Source organism: Gymnoscopelus braueri (genome assembly GCF_963280865.1).
Source record: "Gymnoscopelus braueri genome assembly, chromosome: 11".
Taxonomy (NCBI): domain Eukaryota; kingdom Metazoa; phylum Chordata; class Actinopteri; order Myctophiformes; family Myctophidae; genus Gymnoscopelus; species Gymnoscopelus braueri.
The window spans coordinates 22,575,883-22,580,882 of record NC_137613.1 but is presented as its reverse complement, the minus strand read 5'-3'; positions in this window follow the sequence as shown (position 1 = coordinate 22,580,882).

Below are 5,000 nucleotides of genomic sequence, written 5' to 3'. Positions count from 1 at the left end.
ATAAGAAATAAACAAAAATACCAAAAATATAATGAACTAGAAAATGTGCTCCTCGGAGCACAGGTCTCCGCCAGTACTGTTCCTGATTAATCCTGTCTTACCTATTTATATTACATATTGTCACGTGTCACTTGACCAATGTTAGCTTGACCAATGTTACCTCACTTCAAAAAAGAAATATATTTTTGAAGTGACACACCTATTTATAGGATTTTATTTCGTCATGCGTCTCGCTAGCCAATCAAAAGCATTGGTGACAACATATTGTCACGTGTCACGTGAAGCTTGACCAATGTTAGCTCGGCTAGGGGGGGGGGACACAGCGGGACGGGAACGAAAACATACTCTCCACCTCTGGCGGAGACAAAAACATAATATGCACTCAAAGGTGCATTGAGCAAATAGATGGCAAAGTTGGCTTATGTGTATATTTGTATACAATATATTCAATTAAGGGTATATATTAAGACCATTTCAGAATATTTTTTTCGGGCTGCTGAGGGAAGGTCACCTGATTGTCCTTTGGTTGATCATTTTGCCAGCAATGAGTGCAACTTGCAATTGCTAAAATGGCATGTTGTTAAACATTTCCAGCAAAATGTTCCAACAAGTTTGTCCTAAAAATCTGCCAGTAGGCCTATTGTATAACACTGCAACATTACATCAAAGTAAGCTCTTAGCAACAATGTCGCTATAATACCTCCACTTCTCAAGAGATTAGTCTACCTGGAAGTGGGGAGGGAGCCTTTTTTTATCGATTCTATTCGAACTGAACACAGTGAACAGTCATGGGCTTACCTGGAAATTCCTCACACAATGGAATGCTCTCGAAGCTAATTCTTTGCAGGTAGGTTGTAGTAGCTAGCTACTAGTAGCCTGTTTTGTTGTTGTAGTGACGATTTGTCTTTAAAGCAAACAAACAAAGGCACTGAGGCACCAGGTCTATAGAATCTCAGCATATGCAGGGATGGAAATTAGTCCAAGTCAGATATTGCAGGTTTGTGGTGTTATTTATTCCATTATTTTGTTTTACAGCAAAAGCAGCAAATTATGGTAAAATTCTCTGACTCTGACCCTGACGTTGGTAAAACATTGTGCGCACCTTCCCGCCCAGTGCATACTGAATCTGATGATTCTGATTAGTTAAATATATTCACCTGTGCCAATTAATTGCCCAACACCTTCAGCATTAAAGTATTTAACTGGAATACAAATTGTCTGAAATAATACGGTTGTAATCAAAACAATTCTACAAAACGATGATACAACAGAACAGAACGATGTCTGTGATGATGCCCTAGTAGCATTTAATGAGGTAATATGCGCAAACATGCACTTCTATCTTTGTTGACAGGAATCAAGCTACAGTACTACTGCAGTGCATTTCTTCTTCATGAACATTTGTCAAATATTTAGTGTGTTACCTCGCATTAGAAACATGGACTACACAAAAATAAATAAACTAGTGACAGTGGCACAAAGTAGTGCTTAATACAGTTCAATATTTTATTGTATTTAATCTAAATTAGCCTATTGTTTTGTTTTTTCAATAGGCTGCAGTGCTCCTTACAACATTTGCCTTTGTCCTATGATTGTATGTGCAATGGGACAGCAACAGCAAATTCCTAAAAAATACTGCACGACATGTGGGTTTAATTAATGAAATTGAGTTTAATAATCAACTAAGTTCATTTAAAATTAGGCACTGTTAGTTGGTTAAGTTTATGAATGGGTTTAATGGGTTTGGCGTGGTTAAAGTTAAGGATCTTGGCGGGGCATTCTGGCATGCAGGTCTCAACATCCATTCACGTTGGTGTACGGATGTGCATCTGTGTACCTGCATACGCAGTCGTGCAGATGTGTGTGCATGCATGCGCATGCATTAACATATTTGCATTCATACAACCTCTGGCCATGTAAGGCACACTTGCGTTTGCCAAAAATTGCCAGCATCTGCTGCCGGTGCTGCTCTCTTCAGGCCAAAGGTCATTGGCTCAACTGTCACATTGAGTTCGTCACAGAGATCTGCTCTGTGACACAGAGACAAGCATGTATAGTACAGGGTTCAAACTCCGCTGATGCATGTGTGACCTTCCAGTGTGAGAGGAGCACAAGCGAGCCCAGCCCGGAGGAGGAGGACGAGAGAGTGACAGGAGCAGACTGAGCGACGGCAGATGACCAGGAGGTCACGCGCAGCCAAACGGCCATGAAGAGCATCAGCAGGATGGAGAGAACATGTGGAGAGGTGAAGGGGGTAACCAAGAAAGAGAGGAAAGACAGAAAAGCACTGTATCTCTGCCTGCCCTACCATGGTGAGGTATTAAATGTATTTTTCTGACTTTCTACCTTTTCTTCATACTGCACTCTATACCTTCCTGTATTTTGTTAATTTGCTCTCTTTCTCACTCTCCCCAAACTCTTTATCTTTCCCTCCTTCCCTATAGCCTTATTGCCGCTCCTCTTTAAAGCATGTTTTTTCGTTTCCAGCCCCCCAACCCCCACCTCCCTCTCTCCACACTCTTTCTCTCCTTCCCCTGCTCTATTGCTCTGTTGGCTCCGGGCACTGCTGTCCGTTCCCCTCTCTCACTCTGTGATGGAGGGAGAGCCCATGGAGTGAAGGGGCAATGAAGCGATCGAGGCCCCTGGTATGGGGATTCACACACAACTTCCTTTACTTCTTTTTTTTTCTTGCCCCCACTCCCACCCCCACCCCCTTTCCACCTCCACCCACTGCCCAGGTGGGAGAATATCATCATTCACTCATTTCTCGTTCCTATAATACCCATCTGTCTATCCAGTCTCTCTCACTCCCTACAGAAATCCTGACGTGGCACTGAACAGTTGCATTAACAGACCTCCACATGGGTTACTTACAGACACCGCTGTGCCATTCTGTAAGTAGTCTACTGTTGCAAACATCTTAATTATTTCATACCACAGACAGATATCCATGTATAATTAAACACATAGGAGTTGGCTCTGTCTGTGTGTGTGTGTGTGTGTGTGTGTGTGTGTGTGTGTGTGTGTGTGTGTGTGTGTGTGTGTGTGTGTGTGTGTGTGTGTGTGTGTGTGTGTGTGTGTGTGTGTGTGCGGGTGCGTGTTCGTGTGCGTGCGTGTGTGTGTGTGTGTGTGTGTGTGTGTGTGTGTGTCGCCGTGTGTGGCTTACATGCCTTGCCATAGACCTTTAGTAATGTACAGTATGTGTGCGTGCACATAACCATACAAGTGTCTGTGTGCATGTTTGTGCGTGTATGTGCGTGTGTCAAAGATTGTATTAGTCACATGTATTGTATGTATGTAACAAAAGTAAGGTATTAAGTTGTAATAAATCATAACATGTCATCATTTAAATGTAAGGAAACCTGGAGCTGAATAATGTACAAAAAACAGCATCAATATACACACACAGACATTGGTGTAGTGAAGTGAATGACCATGACTAGAATATAATATGCAACATACAATTTAGAATGTCATCGTCCCTGGGTTACTGATTTATTTGTTGCAGCTAAAAAAGAAAATGTACAGAATATACAGTAGTACAGTAGTGAAATAGGAATACATTAGCACTCAAAAATACAGTCATGCAGCAGAAGGATGGCCATATAAATCGTGCAAATAGCAGTCAATACTATGTGGTGAATTAAAACATAATTTGCGCAATAATCTGTACAAATTATCATCCAAAAAATACTTATTTACTTATTTACAGATGAAAGAAAGTTGTGTCCTTGTTCAGAGATCTGACGCTTGAGGGGAAAGTCTCTCTGTGGTGGCTTTGTGGCAGCGCAGGCATTCGCCTGACCACAGCAGCAACAGACCATTGCTGGGGTGATGGGGGTCCTTCGTGATCCTCCTAGTTCTGCTCAAACACCTCCTAAAGTACGAGTCCTGCAGGGAGGGGAGTGAAGTCCCCATGGTGCGCTCGGCCGAGCGCACCACCCTCTGCAGGGCTCGCTGGTCCCGAGAGGAGCTATTTACCAAACAGTGATGGCCCCAGTCAGAATGAGTGTAGTAGCAGAGTAGAAGGATTTCAGGATCTTCTAAGACTTTTGAATTTCTTCAGGTGGTAAAGGCGCTGTCTAGCCTTCCTCAACATAGTGTCTGTTTGTATTGTCTGTTTGTATTGTCCATGACAAGTTCTCAGTGATGTGCACGCTGATGTACTTAAAACTATTCACCCTCTTCACTGGTGTCTCATTGATAAGAAGGGGGGCATATAGGACCTCTGTCATTGAGTGCAAACATCCGCAGCCATCTCCTTGGTTTTACAGACGTTCAAGAAGGTGCTTTTTGTCTTGCCACCTCCTGCAGATGGGCCATCTCTTAACTGTTTGTGATCGGGCCCACAACACTGTGTCATCTGCATTCCGCAAACTTGATAATGGTTTTGGAGCTAGGTCTGGCCACACAGTCGTGTACGAACAGGGAGTAGAGCAGAGGGCTCAGCATACAACCTCGCGGCTGCAGTTGAGGGCGAGGGGGTTATAGACAACCTGCCCTGACAACCTGGGGTCTGCCTGGTAGTCAGGAAATCCAGCATCCAGGCACACACTAAAGAGTTCAGTCCCAGCCAGCCTGTGGGATTATTGTGTTAAAAGCTGAACTGAAGTCAATGAACAGCAGCTTAACATAACCCCCCCCCCCCCCCCCCCCCCCCCATGGCATAACCTGGGAGATGGCATAATCGGTGGATCTGTTGGGATGGTGGGCAAACTGCAGTGGACCCAAAGTGCTGGGAAGTGTGGCATATATATATATATATATTGTGCCTTGGTGTATGGTGTGTGTGTGTAGGTATTCAGTCATGCAGTTGTGTGTTTGATTTGTGTTTGTATGTATATATGCATTCATGCAGGTGTGTGAGTGTGTGTGTGTGTGTGTGTGTGTGTGTGTGTGTGTGTGTGTGTGTGTGTGTGTGTGTGTGTGTGTGTGTGTGTGTGTGTGTGTGTGTGTGTGTGTGTGTGTGTGTGTGTGTGTGTGTGTGTGTGTGTGTGTGT